Here is a 12,013-nt window from a genome sequence, read left to right as displayed (position 1 = left end):
TATACAGTAGGAGTGGAAATCTTTATGAGGTATTTGTTTCCCACAAGATAAACAGTTATTCACTTTCTCTGACATCGGCTGAGGCAAGAAAGAGTCCCCAATGGGGTACTTAGCTTTTTAGAAGTCTTCGAAGTAGTATTCGGTAGTAGTAATCTCTGGATCTGACCGACCGGCACTTGCAAACAGCTTCTGCTTCGGGCGCCACGCGGCAAGAAAGACTGAGGAAAATGGCGTCGGCTGATGCCTTTATACCCGAATAACTGCAGTGATGACGTCGGGTGAAGTGCGACACCAGCCGAAGCCAGACCCAGACTTTGGAATCCGGCCGACCGAAGGGCTGCCTGACGACAGGACAACCAATTTGTAAGGACTGCAGATGCATCCTTGAAGGACATCTGCAAGGTTTCCTCATGGGCAGACTTTGCAAGAGAGGGAATCTAACTGATATGTGGCCTCCAATTCCTTACCTGCTTCTACTACTGGACGATATGGATAAGGGATCATGTGAGGGGCCCTCTTGCCGGTTCCACCATCTTTAGGGAGTTCTTTTAGACTTCAGAACTTTCTCCTTAAACCCTGAGGGTGACCAGGTTAAAGTGCTGGCACTTAGCAGTGTTGTGTGTTATACTTCTTTCCTAAGCAACAAAAGGCACCGTCAGGCATGTGTAGGTATAGAAACACAGAGGATTTCAACATTTAGACGCCTAATGAGGAAACATTCCTTTCTTGAATGTTATGATCAAGATCTTAACTGTGCAACAGAGTGTAAAGAACTCAGCATACCTTCCAGAGAGGGAATGGGAAACAATTCATAACTATATGACCAGGAAATATCTGTAGAGGAAAGTTCACTGGTTACCCATTGCAGAGGGCCTCTGAAGACAGATTTTTTGCACTGTTATTCCTTAAACTTACTCATGAATGTTCTAAAATTATGAGTCCTTTATAAAATGAAGCTCACATTTTAAAACAGAATACACACTTACCTCAGTTCAGTAACTACAGTGCAGAATTCTGTACTGCTCTTCCTAGCAGCATGGCACACAATCAGGATTAGAAAAAAGGGGGCAGCTGTGTCTGCAGCTCTTACTAACACTAAAATACACAAACAAGAGAAAAATGACCATGTTTTATATGCTTACTTTGTTAACTATTATACTTCTAGATGACACATACAGTGTGGCATTGGTTTGTGTGCGCTTGTTAATTTAATTACTGCCCTTCTAGAATATACACACAGTGGCCTTGTTTTTCTACATGCTTACCTTGTTAATGTGTAAACTTCAAGATGATATACAATCATAGACAGTGGTCTTATTTTTCATGCTAAAATACTAACTTCAGGAATACCACTGAAATGTTTATTCAAGGCAAATTTTAACTTAAGCATAAAAAGAATATTTTACTTGTAATCCCAGTTTATACCCACTACCATCCCAAAGGCACAGCCTTGCAGAAAAATGTGAACTGGCCCTTCAGAGAAAAAAGTATGTTTACGTCAAAGGCCCGAGAATAACTTCAATCGTAGCCATCCCTGGGATTTTTAGAGCTGTGGTGTAACAATCTGCACAGCTACAGAAGAAAGCAACACATTAAAAGCACATTATCTTTCCACTGGAAAGAGCCTCTGATGAAGCTGAAAGTATGAAACTATTTAGGTACCAAGCACTTAGGATAGTAATGGTGAAACACTTTTGCGATGAGTAGATATTCATCAGCATAACAATTACATCTATACGGCAATTTAATTACAGATTCAATTTCTAATATCATTTACAGGTAAATGTTTTACTTACTAGTAATTATTCTTTCTGATTTGTCAACTGACAGCAAAACACAGCATTGTATTATAGTTTATAATGATTTTACCAGAAAATCCTGTACCATGTTCACAAGAGGTTACAGTTTTAAAGTATGTACATATACAGTTGTACACACCTATGAACCTATATATATTTATTTTCCCAACACCAGTTGTATTTTGCAATGTTGCGCATGCTGGAAAGATGGCTTTCTCCAGCTTGACCCAGTAAAAAATGAATCAACAAACAAGTTATACAGTTAAATTAGAGACGCTACAAATTACACACATAAAACAATAAAAAAAAACATACATGTCTAATACAATTAACAAAGTGCCCATATCTAATAACCTGGATATTAATGCAACTACACAACAGCAGAGTTAAGAATGGACATGTTAAAATGATCAGTGAAACTTTCTACCAACACTACACAAACAGTCTTGTGCTTAATTTTAAACTTGAGAGGATCTAGTTAAAAATAGCTGTACAGTTATAACAGTTCATCAAGGAAAACAGAGGAAAAATTCTAGAAAAACTGATGAAAAGGTTTTAAATCTACCTGTCATTGACTTAAGTAGAAAAATCTTGCACTAAAGATGGTAAAAGTTGCAAACCTTACCAGAAAAATATTTTAGGTATTTTAATTGTAATCACAACCTGCAGTATTCTAGTACAAGCAGGAATAAAATGCAACATATAGAATTTATTAATTTTGACGGGCAGAATATGTATGTGATAACAGTTCTCTTGATATGACATATCTGTAAAATATAAAACCTCAACCTTTGAGGAGCTGTGACAGACCCTGCAAAAGTAATTCAAGAGTACACTGACTCTTAGAAGTTTTGGTACCTGCTGCTAGTAAGCTAGAGTAGACTCTTGTGCACAGACAAAGGTTTGTCTGTATTTAAGTGGGCCACCAAAGTCTTCCCTTCAGCCATTTTCTCTCTGACTCTACATATTCAACTGGTCTGTAAATTATACAACACATTCATACCTTACCCTCAACATTCTCATTTCTCTTCCCGTTTGTATGTTACCCTTACCATCTTATTAATACTCCAATTCACACAATTTACTTCAGCTGTCCTTTAACTGGGAAAGTCTAATTGAGCCAATGACCCATTTTCAGCAGAGGCCCAGGGTGAAAAGTTCCACAACAGATTCAAAAAGATTTAAACAGTAGTTGAGTAACTATATACATGGGGAGGAAGACCAAAAACAGACAAAATATTTTATAATGAGTTGGGGAGAAATGCTTAATAAAAATACACACAAAAACCTATTGCAGTAACTGATAAATTACAAAAACGGGGAGGAAAATTCCCACAACAGATAAAAACAGATAGAAATACATTTACAGAAATACTAAGAATACAACATGTACTTCAATACAGTTATTCTAAATAGTGACTATATTTCTAACAATGTATGGAAATGAAATAGTCATGGAGTGTGACATTTCTCACTGAATAAAACTTCCAGAAGGAAACTAAACAATCCGAAACAGGCTTCACCCTGCATTCCATAATAAAATCCATACTGTTGGCAATGCACCTTAGCCTTCTTCTGACCGATTTCCCCATCCTCTCACAACATGACACAGTATAATCTAACTTGAAAGTAACTATACCACAATTACTCCACAATTACCTTTTTCCTTCTGCTCACTGGGGGTATGAGTTACTCCAGGTTACCCTCACCATCTAAGCAATTTCATAATAAAAGCTGTCTAGCTGTCGATAGGCATTACATTGCGGTAATTCTGGAAGTTGCCACAAGGTAACAGGCTCCAGTCCCAGTGTGATGTCAAACACAATCATGCTGAACAGCAGCACTATTAACTTTTAACCTTATAGCACTCTGGTCATAGCTTTTCACGTGACATTGCTCCCTAAATGCTGCCCTCTGCCACTTAAAAGATACCCAGTTTTATATATATTTCATCAAAACTCTAACTTTTTCATCATCCTTCTGTATGTTATGTAGTTACAGATGTTATTAACATCCATAAGTAATGTATTCAATCTGTTCTCCTTGTAAACCATAAGCAGTAGCCCAGTCACAAGAGGTATGTTGGGTTAATACTGAAAAGCCCCATGATGTCACCACTGTTGTTCAATTGTTAGGCAGTTTGAACTCAGGCAATACTGTTAATTTGTTTTACTTGCCATGTGGCTTAGGTCATGGCTGTAAAGGGACTATGACTAGTCAACCTACCCAGTCAATAAACATGCAGACAAGTAAATCACTAGTCTACAATTATCTAGTTAATTTTTAGAGCTGCCCTTGTGTAAGCTAGGCTATTCCACCCTGCTCCAGTACACACAGACACAGCGTACAGCTCGCCATGTACCTGATGTAGTTATTCAGGTCAGGTATATTACTGAACACTAGTTTTCTGCTTCAATTACAGAACACATATTAAGATAACAATAGAAGCAAGAAACTGCCTCATGTCTCCAGTGAAAGGCACCTGTTAACACGAAATGCAAATAAAATAAAAATGGCAAATGAAATTACTGCCAATATAGACCTGTCCACACATTGCCATCAAACAAAAAATTACCTTAACTTTTAATGAATGTACCATACTTTTAGATTCAAATAAGCCTGTTGCAGTAGTTGTAGGCATAAAGCAATAAAAGACTGCTAAGTTAAACAGGAACATGAAACTGAGAGGACACACAGCAGCCACAGGACTTGACTGTATTTCATGAAGAGGCATTTTCAGACATGATGTGAAAGAAGCAGGTGTTAATGGGAGGGGTACCGGCAGTACCAGAGAACGGTTTACAAATAACCAAAAACCACCAACAGAGGAAACATCTGCAGTCTATATAAGGAGCAAGAATGACATGCCAAAGCACAGGGACAAATGAGGGCAAAGACACTAATCAATTTAAAGCATTGTGAAAAACAGCTATAAACTATGATTTCTAACAGCTGTATGCCGCTTCACTCCACATCATTGTACTCCCTGGGACTGTACAATGACCAGTACATGACAAAGCTGTTCTGCATATCCCAATGTAGGCTGATCCGTTTACAACAGCTGAAAGTCACATGTGTTCTAGGGTTTAAGCAGTGGCAGTGAGAGCAAATGATACCCAGATGAATGAAGTCTTAATATTTAGGATGGGCATATGGGAAGAAATGATGCCACACTTTGGCCTTGCTCACACTTCAACCTCAATTTCGGATGCAGAAAAGAGATTGGTAGTTACCCCCTGGTGACATCAAATGTACTTGTATATCCACTGCAACAGTACCTGCCTCTCCATTTCCCATGTCACTAAATCTGAATTAAGTTGGTAGCTCTAAGCCTAACAAGGAAATGCAAGTAATGCAACCCATCCTTTTGTGAAGATGGGAAAAAAAATCTCCATTATGTATTCCTTTAGTGTCAGTGAGGCCCACGTGTCAATACTGTAGCTTCACTCAAGTCACAAATCACTGGGGTAACAAGCTGCTGCACAACATGGCCGGCTGTTACAGTACACTTTAATGTCTGACAACATGCTCAGTAGCATCATAGATGAGACGAGCAACATACTGCTATTCTTAACCCTATATGACAGGTAGGATTACACATTTACACACTTCACAAAGCCTTCTCAACAATTATGGTGAAACTACTTGTGCAGGTGCCTTGGGATAGTCTCTGAACTCTCCCAGTACTTCAACATTTTCAAAATGAGTCTGATAAAATGTTAAATACAAATGGATACTATTGTTGAATGCTCTGATATCCGATATAATCCATGTAAATAGTTGTTAATCGATCTTTCTTTTAAATCTGTTAGATTGCACATCTAAATGGCACTGTTCATACTGCTGTTGTATTTGTCACTCTATAAGCATATTTGTACTTTAAAAAAAAAAAAAAAATCAGAACTATAAACAATGCCTCGAGTTCCAGTGAAACAAAGAAATAAACAAAAAACACTGTAAAATGAACAGGTGAACGCCACTGAAACGTTAAGCTCTTTGGATGTGTTGGACTGGGAAGGGGTATTTAAGAATGGTTCTTTCGTTTTTTTGTTAGTTCTGAAGAAGGCCATAGTCATTTGGCCGAAAACGCTTAACTTTTTGGAAAATAAAACTTTTAGTTTCCAGTGGCGTTCATCAGTTGTTCATTTTACAGTGTTTTTCATACATTTGTACTTTTACTGTATTCACAGCTCTCAACCTTCGATCTGCAAAATGAGGAACAATGCCTCTCAATGTGGAACAAAGGCAAAACGTGAAACACGTACAGTTAGCTTGCTAATGACTTCAACTAAGAAAGTTGTTAAGAAAGCTATACAATAGAAGGAGGAAACTAGCACAGAAAAAAAAAAAAAAAAAAAAGAGTAAAATCCCAAGAAGGGAAGACATCCCTGATTAGTATCAGCAAGAAACTACGTTCCCTCATAAAATCATCCAAGGCTACCTTCGAAAGAAAAATTGCCATGGACTCCAAAGATAACCACAAGGCATTCTTTAGCTATGTCAAGAATCTAAGTGGCAATTCTCAGATCTGCTCGGAGTTAGTGCAGAATGGCACAAAATACACTGAACCGACCGATTTAGCCAACATCCTGGCAGACAGGTTCAGTGCAAACTTCACCCCCCTCTCACCCCCAAAATGGTCCATAACTATACCAGAAGAATGCAGTGCCCCTATAATCACAGACAGTCAGGTTAAAACAGCCTCTCCAAAGCCAAAAACACAGCATTAATGGGACCGGACGGTACCCCAGGCTGCGTCCTACATGAGCTCAAAGATGAACTAACCCCTCACCTAAACACACTGTTTAAATTCAGCATCTCCACAAGCTACGTGCCCACAGAGTGGCGCACAGCAAAGGCTATTCCGCTCCACAAAGGTGGAGCCACAACGGTCCCCAGGAACTATTACCTATAAGCCTGATTAGCTTGGTCTGCAAAGCTATGAAACGCATCATCATGGATCTCATTAAGAGAGACATTAGAAACCTCCAAACACTGGACCATACCTAGTTCGGCTTTGTTATGGGCAGATCATGCCTCCTAAACCTGGTGGACTTCTTTGAGATAGTTACCAAGGCTATAAACGAGGGAAAGGTGGTCCACACAACCTACCTAGACCTCGCAAAGGCCTTCAACACCATTCCCCACTCAGGTATTATAGACAAGCTCACCAGCCTGAACATAAACCGCTACATCATGAGATGCATTGCCAACTGGCTCATGGACAGAACCCACATGGTAAGAGTTGCGGTTACAAGTGGCATTCCCCAGGGCTCAGTCCTAGGACACCTCCTGTTCAGCATATACTTCTCAGAGGTACAGGGAAGCACAGGAGGACTATGGCTGATCAAGTTCGCAGACGACTGCAAACTAGGGGCTATAACTGACTCTCCGGCTGACACCGACATCCTCCAAAAGGGTCTGACTGAGACAGATACCTGGTGTTAAAACCATGGCCTCAAGCTAAATGCCATAAAGTGTATAGCCATCCCCTTTGGAAAAAACAAAGTACCCACAAACTACCACATAGGTGGTAGCCCCCTAAATTCAGAAGAAGTAATAAGGGATCAGGGAACCCAAGTAGATAGTAACCTCTCCTTTGATAATCACATTGCCAAAGTGGTTAGAAAATCCTTCTATGTGGTCCACCTAATCACAAAAGGGTTTGTATCCAGATCGAAAGAGGTCATTGGGCCCCTCTACGCATCACTCATCAGACTCATCATAGAGTACAATGCCCCATTTGGGATGTACCTTACAAGACACCTGCAACAACAGGAAAGACCACAGCAACAACTGGAAAGACCACAGAAGTACCTCACCAAGATGATCACTGGCCTCAAGCAGATGCCTATGCAGCTCGACTGAAGAAACTCCAGCTGTACTCGGTTGCATACTGCCTATTCAGAGGTGATCTCTGCCTGACATACATGGCCATGTCCAACCCAGAATTGGACATACTTCACCTAAAGAAACCCATATCCCCTCAAACCACATGCTCCAGGGATCTAAACCTCACCACAACAATAAATAGGATGTGCTGGAGGGACAGATTCCTGTCCCAGAGACTTCCCATGCTCTGGAACAAGATTCAAATCTACATTAGGCAGAGCTCCTCACTAACCCTCTTCAAGAGAAACCTTGACGAGTGGATGGGAAACAGAAAGTTTACCCCAGAGATAACTTCAATGGCTCTGCTGATAGAGGCATGGGGAACTAATATAAGGGAGTGGCAAAGGCCAACACATTCCGGCTAGGCTTATAAATGCCTTCAGGCAGATAGCCTAGTGCCTATCTATGAAGCTATGAACCTATAAAATGTGTTACATTACACTAACAAAGTTCTTTTTGTGAATTAATATGATTCAGTACTATTTAACATGGATAACAGTTAAAATTTCTAACAACGAACATGTGACAGACCCTTTCAATGTGAAAATGAGAGAGACATTGACTTAAGACCCAAACTAAGGAACATTCCTCTCAATAAAATACACTTGAGAGAAATGACTATACTCATCATGTTGCCAGAGTTGTGGCAAAAACAGTCATAGGCAAGTCCACTTCACAGGTTAACAAAACCAAACCAGGACCGAAACACTAAAGGTGGAGGAGTGTCCATATTCACCAAGGATATTTACAACACCAGGCTAGTTACCCAACACAATGCATCTGAAATTCTCCAGATGCAACTAACACTAGGTAAGACTGCAATCCAAACTGTAGCTTGCTACAGATCCTCCACCATGCCCCAAGATTCTCACAACACCTTTCTAAACATACTGGAAAATATTAAGATACAACCAAAGACCCTAATACTGGGTGATTTCAACTACCCTGCCATTAACTGGGAAAACCTACATGAGGATTGGCTCTTGGAATTCATAAATTCCAATGTCCTGGATCAACTAATCCTTAGTCCTACCAGGGGCTCCAATATCCTACGCCTGGTCATTACCAACATGGGAAATCGATGCTCCACACCTATGGTCACTCCCTTGATGGTCAGGTCTGACCATAAGCTAATCACCCTTGACATCCACATCTCACCTCTACCCCCCAGTACGGAAACCTCCGTAAAAAAACTTCTCCAAAGCCAAATTCAAGCTCAACTCAAGTCAGAAGTGACAAACTTCATGACACCCATGCAGATGGGAAATGAAAGTTTGATTGCTGAATCCTACACTAAGGCACTGTACGAGCACATCCACTCGTGCATGAATCGTGTCATCCCCAACAGAACCAAGACGCTCTCCTCCAAAAAAAGAAAGCCAATCTGGCGGTCTCTTGCCATAAACAAACTTTACAACAAAAGGAAGAAACTGTTCCAGGAATGAGGAAAATCCCAGGATGCAAAAAACTTCCTTACCAGCCTCAGTAAGAAGCTGAGATCCCTCATAAAATCCCCCAAAGCTAGTTACGAAAATAAAATTGCCAAAGATTCCAAAGACAACCACAAGGCATTCTATAGCTATGTCAAGAATCTAAATCGCAATGCTCAGATCTCCTCTGAGCTATAACAGAAAGGCATTAAATATACTGATCCCAAGGATATTGCCAATATCCTGGCAGATCGATTCAGTGGAAACTTCACCTCCCTCTCACCCCCTAAAGGGCCCATCTCAATACCGAAAGATTATCAAATTCCGGTAGTAACAGCCACACAGGTAAAACACGCAATCTCCAAACCTACGAATACAGCATCCATGAGACCAGACGACATCCCAGGCTCTGTACTACATGAACTACAAAATGAACTGGCACCTCTCCTAAGTGTCATGTTTAATCATAGCCTCACTTCAGGCTTTGTGCCCACTGAGTGCCGCACAGCTAGAGTTATCAGACTCCACAAGGGGGAATCCACCTTGGATCCAGGGAACTACCACCCCCATCGGTATGACGAGTTTGATCTGCAAGGCCATGGAACGCATTATCATGCAACTTATAAACAAAGACATTGGCAACTTTCAAACACTGGACCCCTTGGAGTTTGGGTTCGTGAAGGGCCGATCTAGTCTCCTGAACCTGATTGACTTCTTCGAATTAATCTCCAGAGCCATAGACAAGGGTAAGGTGGTCCACACAGACTATCTGGACCTCGCCAAGGCCTTTGACACCATCCCCCACTCTGGAATCAAAGATAAATGTACTAAACTGGGCATTAATCCCTATGTCTCCCGATGGGTTGCCAAATGGCTTACTGACAGAACCCACACTTTAAAAGTAGCCGACTCCAAATCCAGCTCCAGACAAGTGACAAGTGGAGTACCTCAGGGTTCAGTCCTGGGACTGCTCTTGTTTGGCATCTACTTCTCTGAAGTACAGGCCAACACTAAGGGACTCTGGCGAATAAAGTTTGCAGATGACTGCAAACTGGGAGTTATTATTGAATCCCCAAATGATGTGGATATTCTACAAAAGGGCCTTACAGAAACAGATGCTTGGTGCTAGAGCCATGGGCTCAAGCTCAATGCCAAGACATGTATAGTTATCCCCTTTGGGAAAAAAACATGTATCCATGAATTAACACATAGGTGGCAGTACACTAAACACCGAAAGTGTGATAAGAGACTTTGGGACACAGGTGGACAGTGGTCTCACCTTCAATAACCACATCGCCACAACAGTCAGGAAATCCTTCTATGTGGCACACCTCATCACAAAGGGCCTTTCATCCAAAAAAAGGAGGTCACTGTGCCACTGTACTCATCCTTCATTAGACCCATTATAGAATACAACATCCCGTTTGGTATGTAACTCTCAAGACATCTGCAACAACTGGAAAGGCCGCAGAAATACCTCACTAAAAGAATCACAGGCCTAAAAGCTGATGCCCTATGCTGACCGTCTAAAAAAACTCCACCTATATATGTCGCATATCGTCTACTAAGAGGCGATCTCTGCTTAACATACAAGGCCATGTCAAACCCAGAGCTGTTGGACATGCTACACTTAAAGAAATCCCAATCCCTCAGAGGCACGCTCCAGGGATCAAAACCTTGTCATCACAATGAACAAAACATGCTGGAGGGATAGGGTCCTGACCGAGAGACTCCCCAGACTCAGGAACAGACTGCCCATACATGTCAAGCAGAGTGCCTCTTTGGCCCTCTACAAAAGGAACCTTGATGACTGGATGGGAGATAGGAAATTCACCCTGGGGATCACATCAGTCGCCCTGCTAGACAGGGGTCCAGGGAAGTAAATACTGTGGGAAGAAATAGCCAGGGAATTGTTATGGCTAGGCTTGTATAGGCCCTAGGGCCGATAGCCTAGAACCAACTTATGAACCTAGAACCAACCTATGAACCTATAAATAAAATAAAAATAAAGACAGCTAAATGGCAAATAAATGAAAAGGCTGAGGAAGCCAGACCCTAGGTTTCTTTAATGATGTAACCTACTTAGAACTTCCCATGTAAATGAACCTTACAAGAGAGTGAATCTGGGCAATCATCGATGGACTGCATTTTTTTCTGTTGGGGGAGTGGTTAGTGTTTAGAACAGCAGTTAACCTGGCAAAAACGAGACCCACTAATCTGATCTGCAATGCAAAAATACCACAGACTCGCACGTGTGTGTGGGTGTATGTAGGGAATGCAGCATGGCAAAATATATAGCTGCGTCACACAGGAGTCCAGATGACTTTAGCAGGGATACCACTCCAAAAACACACACACATTTGTAGTTCTCATGTCATAATTTTACCCACATGTACTAAAACATCAAAAAGAAAACACAGTTAAACTCCATATTAATTTCACTGCTCTTCACTGACAGTGAATTATTACTGCATGCTACTGCAAATCTACCTAAAATTTTCTTCTGAGAGAAAATTACCTAATGTCATTTCTTTTACAACTTAAATAACTAAGATATGCATTACTAGAACTTTGCAAAATTCCATAAACATAATGTGCACCTCTAGCTTTCTTTACAATTATTAATCCCTTCTTAAATGCTTAATTCACAGGTCTTATTCCAATCTTCACATTCCCTAAACTCTTCTCAGTCAATCGATTTTGTACAGACAACTTGCACCTAATCATAACCACTCTTCTTTATCCTGTCTCAAATTTACAGAACAATCTACTTTGAATGGAAAATGCATACATTTTATTATAGTATTCACAAATACTATTTAACTGGGTAAGTCAGTTAGAACACAGACTTTTTAACCATGACCGTAGAAACAAAGTCAAGGGGAAATACAT

At 40.7% G+C, this 12,013-nt stretch overlaps 1 protein-coding gene across 6 annotated transcripts in view; it reads right to left on the bottom strand.

The window, feature by feature from the left end:
- The window catches only part of TBL1X (transducin beta like 1 X-linked), a 2,018,721-nt gene that overhangs the window by 822,763 nt on the left and 1,183,945 nt on the right, over window positions 1-12,013 (bottom strand). For 5 of the 6 annotated variants that reach the window (XM_044072565.1, XM_044072569.1, XM_044072563.1 and 2 more), the window contains one exon: window positions 987-1,095. The exons of the other annotated variant lie outside the window; for it this stretch is intronic. The gene's annotated coding sequence lies outside the window, so the exon portion shown is untranslated. The remainder of the gene's footprint in view (window positions 1-986; window positions 1,096-12,013) is intronic. 6 annotated transcript variants of the gene reach the window in all.

The sequence above is a fragment of the Protopterus annectens genome, chromosome 5.part0 (assembly GCF_019279795.1).
Source record: "Protopterus annectens isolate FY-2018-M chromosome 5.part0, PAN1.0, whole genome shotgun sequence".
Lineage (NCBI taxonomy): Eukaryota > Metazoa > Chordata > Ceratodontiformes > Protopteridae > Protopterus > Protopterus annectens.
Note: the sequence above shows the minus strand (reverse complement) of the source record. Positions and strands in the feature narration are given on the sequence as shown.